Genomic DNA, 11139 nt, shown 5'->3' with positions numbered 1-11139 from the left:
AGTCTTCAAAATTCTCACTACACTCGATGTCACTTATCGGGATGGGAACATTGCTACAATATGTCGACCGTGCTCTACGCATTATGGATTTCACCACACCCAGATTTACTGGTCTAAAAGATAGTAGTCTTGGTTCATTTATGTCTCTAGTCACGGGTAGTGACTCATTTGTATTATCCTGAAAATTCGCCACTACATTTTTCACCTTATTGTCAAAGAATTCTACGAATTTATCTGCAAGGGCACTGTCTGTATAACCCTCTGGTAATTTGACTTCCTTTTTTTGTACCAGTGAGATTATCTAATATTGTATATAACTTAAGAATGTCATTTCGTGCTTCAATAGTCTTAGACCTATAAAAGTTACGTTTCCTTTCTATGATCAGCCTTCTCTCATGGTTTCTTGCAATTTTATAATCATTTCTAGTCTGTTCACTCTTATGTCTACGCCACAGTCTTTCCTTTTTAGTTTTGTCTTTCTTGGTTCGAGAAATGTCACCGTTAAACCAAGGTGCATTGTCTCTAGGTTTAATTTCTTTTTCAATAATAGGGCACACCTTATTGTACTCCTCACTCACACTTCTATTGTAATTAGTTCGAAAGAACATGTAACACAGTCCACAATTTCCTTATCCATCTCATGTTCACATTGATTATGTTTTTTATGTGATAGTATTTGGATCACTGAGGTCACAAAATGATCGGGCTTCAAATCTTGTTTTAGTCTGATTTTAATTTTCTTCGTTTGTTTCGTCGCCGTATTAAAGGGGATAGCAAAAGTAATTGATTTATGTATAGGTGATAAACGACATATCTCTTCAACATCGAGTTTATGAATTAGGTCTCTGTCCTTCTCACAAAACACCAAATCCAACATGTGGCCACTGACTGAAGTTGATTTGTTTACCTTGTTTGTTAAATTAAATGAGTCCATTAAATTGATAAAGTCTATCACTCCTCTCCCATTTATATCATCCATCCACATATTAAAGTCTCCACAAATGAAAGTGTTCATGGTCACCATGTCTAATGTTTCCAGATACACACCAAACTCCTCCAAAAAATCATTAATACCCAAATTTGGAGGTCTGTACACCACTACGAACATGCATTTTCTATTCATGATTTCACATCCAACTCCAAGTAGTTCACAACTGTTTGTTTCCTGGGTAGGATATAACTTAATTTTAGTAAATGAATTAGTAAGAAATAGTCCAACCCCACCTCCTCGTTTCCCCATTCTCGGTGCATGTAGGAAGGTGTGAGAACACGGCGTCATTTCTTTTATAACCGCAGAGTCATTCATATTCACTTAACCAAGTCTCTGTCAATGCTAGAATATCAAAGCCTTCTTCACTCATCAAATCCTTTATTTCAAATGTTTTATTTTTTACTGATTGTACATTCAATAGACCTGCTTTGATTTTCACTTTGTTATTAGTAGCCATGGTCAGTGCTGTCCTTTATCCTTCTTACTTCATTATCATATATAGGACAACAGTGATCATTCACCCCATGATCAGTTTCAGTCTTTCCAAACCTTTCACAATTTATGCATTTCCGAGTCGTCGTCTCTGTGCAGCAGTTTTTCCCAAGGTGGGGTCCTGCACATCTGAAACAGCTGGGCGGGTTTTGATTTGCCTTTGCTGCACATTTGTCCTCAGTATGACCAAACCTCTGACAATAGTAACATCTTTACATGATATCTGTCTCTGACTGTAAACACCCCCCACTCCATCTTTATCTTGTCATGGTGCCTGTGCAGGCACCCCCGCACGTCAGGTTCACACTTTAGTATATAGTTAATAGTGTTGCCATGCGCTGGTTTCTGAAATAACAGTTCAATTTTGTCCTCAACACCATCAATTGCCTGCAGGTGTTTATTCTTTCTTACCATAGTAGCAATCAGATTGTCTCCATCCTCTTCCCTATACACATTACATAGTGTTATTTTAGGTTTGAATTTTCTAACAGATTTCATAGAGACTGCTTTCACAGCCTCTAACTTGGTAGCTGCCACATTCCTTGCTGACTCATCTTCAAAGTTAAGCACAATATTACCTCCCTTTGTAAATCTAGAATGCATGATCTGAACACCCTCAAGTGCATTTGAAACCTCCTTTTTGTTATCTACCGCCTTTTCCTTCTCATCCCTCGCCTTGACTACTAGTAAATTTTTCTTCTTAACTTTCCTTTTTACTACAGTGGTCCATGGAGAGTTGTTGTCACCACTCTCCGCTGAGCCAACTGCAGCTGCTGTTACCATGCAGGCATTCGACGCCTCCACTGCCTCTACACCACTCTTAACACCTTCAAGCTCGTGCTTCACTACTAGTATTTCATCTGTGATTTCCTTTGTGATTTCACCCTTCAATGCACCCGAATTTCTCTCTAACATTTTCCTTGTGTCCTTTAGTTCTTCTTAACATTTTGCAACTCAGCCTGTATTTTCTTGTCAGCCTTTGATTGATTTACACAGTAATTACATATCCAATTTATCTCCTCAATATGTTCCCCTTTAACCGCCTGTAAAGAAGTGCATTTTAGGTGAGCCCACCTCGGATAGTTTATACAACCAATCCATTTGTTACTAGCTCCGCCCGTCTTCTTACAAAAACTACAGGGTGTGTCATCACTTCCCCCTGGGTCATCGACAGTGAACACACGAACGCTCAAAATTGAGCAGGGAACTTATACATAATTTAAGGAAAACAAATTGCGACGCAGAATATTCTATTTTATCTGGTACTTTGATTTCGCCTCTGTTTTTTCTACAACCTTGATTTAATTATTCTTGTTTTTCTCACTTAATTAGGTTATACACTAGCGCAAAAACACGGTCACCGTCGTTGTTTAGGACGCACCGCTCACAGAATGCACTCCAGAATACACTGTGAATCACAAATCAAATAAGATGCACCAGAATTAAGGGTTAGACTTTCAGACCCCGACCCCATGCAGTCTCTCGGAGCACTCCCAAACACGTCCGGCGTCCGCTACGAATGCACAACGACCACGTACCTATTAGTAAACCAATTCTTGCCCATGTCCTTCTTAAATCTAAAATTTTCCAGTTTATACCCATTACTGCGAGTCCTGCCCTGTTGTTTTATTATGATGACCTTATTTGCATCACCCTTGTTATAGCCTTTGATCCACTTGAACACTTCTATTAGATCACCCCGCACTCTGCGTCTTTCAAGAGAGTGTAAGTTTAGGTGCCTACCTCTATCATAGACAAAATGATGTGTGGCTGTGGTCCGTAGGGGCGCCCCATATAGACCCTAAAGTATCAACTGCATGCTACTTTGCCACAATAACAAGCAGCCAATACCCCAGACGGGTAAAAAGTGGGAGGTGAGCCAGCTGTTGTTTACTGACGACACTGCGCTTGTGGCAGGATCGGAGGGGGGACTGAGGAAGTTAGTGACAGAGTTTGGGAGAGTATGTGATAGAAGAAAGCTAAAGATAAATGTGGGTAAACGTAAGGTGATGAGATGTACAAGGGATGAAAGTGGCAGTAGACTGGAAGTGAACATTAAGGGAGAGCGATTGGAGGAAATGGATAGTTTTAGATACTTGGGTGCAAATGTGGCAGGAAAAGGTGGAGGCAGAATGTAGATTGAGAGAAGCGAGTAAATGTCTTTGTGGATTGAAGAGTGTAATGAGGAATAGACATTTGGGAATGGATGCTAAGAGGAGACTGTATGAAGGAGTGATTGTGCCAACAGCACTGTATGGGACAGAAACATGGAACATAAGAGAGAAGGAGTTTGAATGTTTTTGAGATGAGGTGTCTGAGAAGTATGATGGGGGTTACTAGGCTAGATAGAGTGAGAAATGAGGAGGTGAGGAGAAGAACGGGGGTGGAAAGGGTGTTGGGAGATAGGGTTGATGAAAGAGTATTAGGATGGTTTGGACACAAGGAAAGAATGAGTGAAGAAAGACTAATAAAAGAGGTATGGAAGGCAGATGTGGAGGGAGTGAACATGAGGGGACGTCCTAGGATGAGGTGGATGGATGGGGTGAATGGGGCTTTGGGGAAGAGGGGAATGTCTGTTGAGAAAAGACGGGAGAGGACAGAAGACGGGTGAATGGAGAATGGTCGTATATGGATGATGTTGTGATGCATGAGGTGGAATGGGCGGGTGGATGTGGGGTAAGGTAGTATGTGTGAGCAAAAATTTGACGCAGCCCGAAGGGATTTCTCCCCGTCTTCTCCTTTTATGCATGGGGGGACGGAGAGGGGGGTCGCCGATTTAATGAAGCGGCCTTGCTGTGGATGTGCCTTGTCTTGCGACACTGCTTCTGACCCAGGGCAGTGGACAAGGTGCAGGGATGACCCGTCATCCAGGAGGTGCTAAGATAAGAGGGAGGGCGGAGGGGTGTGGAGTGTATTCAGGGATGGAATGGGTGGGAATAATTGTATGCCTTTTCCTTTTTGGCTACCTCCCTTGTAAGGGGGAAAAAGCCTTGGTAAATGTATCTGTATGTATAGTTTTGGTCATTCTTCTCTGTACTGATTCTGGTGAATTTATGTCCATTCTGTAGGACGGAGACCAAAAATGTACCGCATAGTCAAGGATGGGTCTAACTATCGCTCGACAGAGTTTAATAATTACCTCTGCACTTCTATTCGTTACCGTCCTAGCAATGAAACCTAATGCTCTATTAGCTTTATTTCTGGCGCTAATGCACTGCTTTCTGGTTTTAAGGTCCGGACTCACCAGAACTCCCAAGTCCCTCTCGCACTCATATTTGTCTAAAAACGTGTTATCTAAGTTGTATCTATTTTTGGGGTTGTGTAGCCTTACGTTTAACACGCTACACTTAGAGATATTGAAGTTCATTTGCCATTTCACTGACCATATTAACAATTTGTTAAGATCATCCTGCAGAATCTCTGCGTCGTCTCCTGACCTAATTAGGCGTTTTATTTTAGTGTCGTCCGCAAACTTACTAACATCACTATTCATCCCATCGTCTAAGTCGTTTATGTACATAATGAACAACAAGGGACCCAAAACCGAGCCCTGGGGGACCCCGCTAGTAACATTGCCCCACCTAGATTTTATTCCATTTATGGTGACCCGCTGTTTTCTGTTATTAATCCAAGCTCTAATCAATTCTAACACTTTTCCTCCTATGCCATGGGCTTTGATTTTATTTAGTAGTCTCTGGTGTGGCACCCTGTCGAACGCTTTGCTAAAGTCAAGGTAAATAACATCGTAATTTTCATTGTTATCTGACGCCTTATATACTTTAGTGTAAAAGGATAGAAGATTAGTCGCACATGACTTACCCTTGGAGAAACCATGCTGTGAAACACGACATAAATTATGTCCTTCGGTGTGTTCTCTGAGACTATTTACTATTATTGATTCAAGCATTTTTCCTATAACCGATGTCAAACTGATTGGCCTGTAGTTGCATATAGACGATCTATCTCCCTTCTTAAAAACAGGAACAACGTTTGCCTGCCTCCAAGTAGTTGGCACAAAACCAGTGTCTACCGATTTATTGAATATTTCAGTTAACTGGTCGCAGATTTCAAATTTACACTCCTTAAGCATTCTTGGAAAAATTTCGTCTGGACCCGGAGATTTTGTAGCTTTAAGTCTTTCAATCTGCTTGACTACTTCTTCTTTACTAATGCTGATATTAGATAGACTACTTTCTTCATCCCCTCTGTAAATCGGGTCGTAGTCAGGTACTTTATCTAACCTCTCATTAGTAAACACTGATTTAAAATAATTGTTAAACTCCTCACTCATTTTTTCCTCCGATTCTATCATGACATTTTCACCGTTTTTAATTGGTCCTATTCTTTCTTTGTTCTTTGTTCTATAGAGGTGAAAGAAACTCTTTGGGTTGGATTTTGCTCGACTGGCAACCGTGATTTCATATTTACGTTTCGCTGTACGTGTATTCCTTTTAACCAGCTTTGCCATTTCGTTATATCTTGATCTAAGGTGTGATTCCCCGTTTTTTATTTTTACGTAAAGTCCTCTTTTCATTCCGATCTCATGTTTCAATCTGTCCGTCATCCATTTGGGAGTATTACTATATTTCCGTATTGACTTTAGGGAGATAAATGTGTTTTGTGCATTAATTGATCAGTTAGACTACTATACATTTCTTCTAAATCGCTGACCTGACTGTTGGGCCCTCTCCCCCAAATTGACCTGACCTAAGGTATGCATATTACCCTCCGTGACCCAGACCTGACTCTCAGCCCCGCAACGAGAACCGACAATGTCCGAAACGTCCTCATGGCATTCCGTATTTAATTTCAAATAGGTTTTTGTATTGTCAAAGTTTGCTTTCCTGAAGTCTGGTACTTGAACATTATTCGTACTTTTTATTTTTCCCAAATAACATTAAATCTTATTTGTTGATGATCGCTAGAGCCTAGACTATCTCCCACTATTACGCTGCTAATTTGGTGCTCATTATTTGTTAGAATTAAGTCCAGGGTATTTTGTCCCCTCGTAGGATTGGTAATCACTTGTTTTAGGAAATTATCGTGCACCACATCTAGGAATTTCTTCGCTTCGTGATCTCCTATTAAAATTTCCCAGTCAACGTTTCTATAATCAAAATCTCCCATGATCACAACGTTTTTGTACTGGGACGCCCTGAATTTCCTGAATCAGGGGATCAGTCTGCTCAATGCAGAGGTTAGGAGGTCTATACAAGACGCCAATAATAACTTTCTTATTCTTGCCTATAATCTCTTCCTTAATCGAATTGTTGATAATACAGTTTAATGTATTTTTCACGAAAAGTGCTACACCTCCCCCATTCCTCCCAACCCTATCCTTATGAAAAAAACTTATATCCTTCTATTTCGATTTCCGGAAGGAAATGTTTATCAGCCATGTTGATCCTGGATTCAATTAGAGCTATAATATTAAATTTTTCTACTCATGCTTTACCTTGCAGCAAATCAATTTTCTTAATAATGCTCCTGCTATTTGTATAGTAAACTTTAAGTTTATCTTCCCTCCACCTGCTTTGTTGATTCTTTTCCCAGCGTCTCTCTAAGTTGCTTCTATTGCATAAACTATATTCCAATACTTCCCTCCTACTCCCACGTAATTTACTCGAAAAAACCCTGTAGGATGCCTACTTTTCGCTCAAGGGATTCAGCAAGGAGCCGAAATCCTCTGGGAGACAAGTGCACTCCGTCTCTTTTGTATAGGCGATTCTTACCATAAAAGCGGTCCCAGTTGTCGACAAATGCCCATCCATTGGCCTTACAATGTTTTACCAGCCTGCAATTCATTGCAATAGCCCTGGAATGCCACATGCCTCCAACTCTACGCCTCGGAAAGATTCCACATACAACAGGAACACCTCCCCTATTTCTAATCTTGTCTAGCGCATCCCAGTACCGCGCAGACAATTCCTCACTGCCTAACTTACCTATATCATTTCCTCCGGCACTTAAGCAAACTACTGGGTCCTTACCTTCCCCTACTAGACACTCTTGAATCCTATCTCTAACATCTCCTATGCCCGCGCCGGGGAAACACACCTGTGTCCTATGTTTCCTATCTTTGTCGCAGAAAACCCTGTCTAAATACCTCACTTGACTGTCACCTACTACCAAAATCTTACCTGTGGGCAGGGATCCAGCGTCTGCCCTTCCCTTCTCTTGGATTTCATTAGTTTCTTCTTCCTGTAGATTTGCTAGTATTTGAAACGAGTTCTTGCATTTCAGCGGGGCTGGTGAGGACTTTTTTCCACTTTTCCGCATCTTATTTTTCACCGTATTCCATCCATGCTCATCGCTGATTTTGTCTTCCGCAATTTGGGCCTTCGAGCGGAGAACTCGATTCTCCTCTTTAAGGCACTTGCCAGCATCCTCCAAGCCTTCAATTCTACAAAGTAGAGATTGTACCTCTTCGGCGCTGAACACGGTAACAATCACTCGCCATAACACTAACTGAAGACTCTCCATAACACTAACTGAAGGAAAGTGGCATTTCACCATATGAACGATGAGATGATAAAAATAATAATAATAATAATAATAAAAACTCATCAAAACCCTAATCTATGCAAGACTGGAATGTGCGTCATTAGTATGGTTTCCACACAGAGTGAAGGTCACAAGCAAAATTGAAAGAATACAAAGGTCAACAAATAAACTGGGTCTGCCAACTTTGAAAGATGGAAGAGAAAGAGGTGATGTAATTACATTATTTAGGTCACCAAAGGTTGCACTGACAGAAGAGATCTGATTAAAGATGGGAGGAGGGCTTTAAGAGGCCATGATAACAAATTAAGAAAGACCAGATGAATAAAGGATGAAGAAATACAGTTTTCTATATAGATGCATAAATACGTGGTATAACTTTGAAGGTAATATTGCCCAAGCTCAAACAATGTACGAGTTCAAATCAAAATATGATAATTGGAAATCAATGATATAGATTATGTTAGAAGTGTACATGAATTTGAGGCTAAGTATAAAAAAAAATAAAGAGAGAGAGAATAGGAGACAAAACCCAACGAGCGTTGCTTCTTCCCTGTAGACTACAATTAGGTAAATACAGTTAAGAAAACACACATGCGTCTGTGTGTTTATATCTACGTTAATAGATATGTACATGTGTTTATGTATGTATGTGCACGTTATATACGTATTTACATGATATGTACATGTAGAGTACTTATACATACATTCAAATAGAAACAGAGAGAAAGAGACACACAGAGTGAAAAAGAGAGACAGAGAGAGAGAGAGAGGCACACACGTTCGCAGAAACAAAACAACATAAATATACACATGAAAATAAACACAGATAAACTGATGTTTGCGCACACGAAACTATGAAACCGAAGACACGTACACACACACACACACACACACACACACACACACACACACACATATATATATATATATATGTTTGTGTGTGTGTATATATATTGTGTGCGCGCGTCGCGTTTACGATTATTACAACTACTAATGTTGCAGTACATTACTGTTATTATACTCCTATTTGTATCCTACCACTACTTTGATACTACTACAATCACTATTACTACTATTACTTCTGCTACTACTACTACTACTGTTGCTGGTACTACTACTACTAATATACTGCTGTTATTCTTTATTATAAAATCAATCTGTGTCATGAGCTAGTTTCTACCCGAGAGTGATCCTGCCCTGCGGAACACGAAGGAAGTTGGGCGCAGAAGATTTTAGATTAATAAGGGCTAGTCAAGGAGCGTCGCTCAAGGGGCTAAGTCGCCGACGAAGAGTCCCCAAGAAAAGAATGGCCTGGGCAGCCACGAAGGGACCGGCGCACCCCGATTCCGACTTCGAGGGCAAGAGTCGAAGTCCCTCACTACGAAGACTTGGCTTGGGCAGCCATAGAAGGGACCGACGCTCCCCGTGACTGACTGACTGTAAGGACGAACGGGCTTTTTCTTATATGGGCTGAAATTGAATGGGCTAATGCTTAAGCGACAAGGGCATTGGAAAGATATTCCTGGCTTGGATAAACGCTTCAAGGGCTTATTAAATGGGCTTCGTTACAAAAAAAGACATTGAAATGTTTTCTTATGGGCACCAAGAAAGAAATATGGTATACAAATGGGCTAACGGGCATGAAAAATAGCCTCTTGTGCTATGAAGAGAAAAATTGGGCTCCTGAAATGTTTTTAGGCTTATTCAATGGCCTTTGTAAAGTTTGCTCATGACTACTTGGGCTAAAAGGAATAGTTGCGGGCCAGGAAGAGCCTTGTCAATAAATCATCGGAAATGATTTGGGCTTCATTGGGCTAAGTTCTCTCAGCTGAATAAAATAATTTGTGTTTACATTAGAAAATAAAAAACCTTGAGTGACATTCGTCCAGTGAGTTCGTTTAGCAAATCTTTTTGACTTATGTAAGCTTCTTAGTTGTTTAGAATAATGCGGTGTGAGCCAAAAAATAAACACATAAAAACAATTGAGACACTAGATTGATTTTTCAGAAGTGAGGCTTACAGGCTACAGTCGTCATGTTATTTTATCAATAACCTTGGCACCCACCCATCCACCGTCACTTCGGCAGCGAGGTGATTAATACCGTGACTTGGCACATGAAGCCAACAAATCTCAGTGGCCCCCAACTGAGATGTCATTCTTGCTGACGCCAGACGATTTTATTAAGCTATAAGAAATGAAGTAGGAGAATATTTCACTTGTGAGACTCCATTCATTTTGACAAATTTAATGCATTGCATTTCGTCAGTTTGAAATATATGCTTACGTATATGAATTACAAAGGGTATGTAGAACTATTTCCAAAATTTTCTCATGGAATAAATGCCTCATTCACGAAGTCTCCTCGAAGTGCTCCAACAATCCCGAAGTACCTAGAGACTTTTGTCAGTGACCAAAGGTCTTGGAAAAAACGAGCCATTCTTTTTAATGCCATTTTTGCATAGAGTATTGGAAATGCCCAGACACTCGTAGTGCCCAGGAAGTCTTTCCTGTTCCCAAGTGCTAATGAAGAATCAAGAAAATTTTGTCAGTGCCCAGAGCTTTTCGAAGTGCCTAGATATTCCTTTTGAATACTCTTTCCGGAAGCAACACACAAAGTACCCAGAAAACGTTTTCAGTGATCAAACATTTTACTTGCCAACAAACTCGAAAAAAAATATCCAGTTTTTTCCCTCAGTTTTTTTTTTTTTTTTCATGAAATACTGGAAGTGTCCAGGCTGCATTTTCAAAGCACACAGAAATTCTCCTCAATACCCAGGAGGTCTTAATGAACTCAGAAACTTTTGTCAGTGTCCAGAACCTTCCAGAGTGTCCAGACACTCTTTTCAATGCCCTTTTCATACCTGAAGTACTCGGACACACTTTTGATTAGCCAGAACCTCTTTCCAGCGTCCAACAGATCTCGAAGAACCCAGAAACTCTTTTCCATGCTAAGGAACTCTTAAAGTGCGTAGAAACTCCTCGTTCAGAAACCACTTTTGAGTGGGATACTGGAGGTTCCCATACACTCTTGTCGTTGCCCAGGAACTGAAAAAGGACCCAGAAACTCTTGTCTGAATCTAGAACGTTTCAAAATGCCCTTTCTCGCGTCTCCTATACATGTAAGCACTTTGCGCAAGTAACCTTCGAATTA

This window comes from Oratosquilla oratoria, chromosome 12 (genome assembly GCF_046742065.1).
Source record: "Oratosquilla oratoria isolate Oo_2021 chromosome 12, ASM4674206v1, whole genome shotgun sequence".
In the NCBI taxonomy this organism is placed as follows: Eukaryota; Metazoa; Arthropoda; class Malacostraca; order Stomatopoda; family Squillidae; genus Oratosquilla; species Oratosquilla oratoria.
This window is presented reverse-complemented; position numbering follows the sequence as displayed.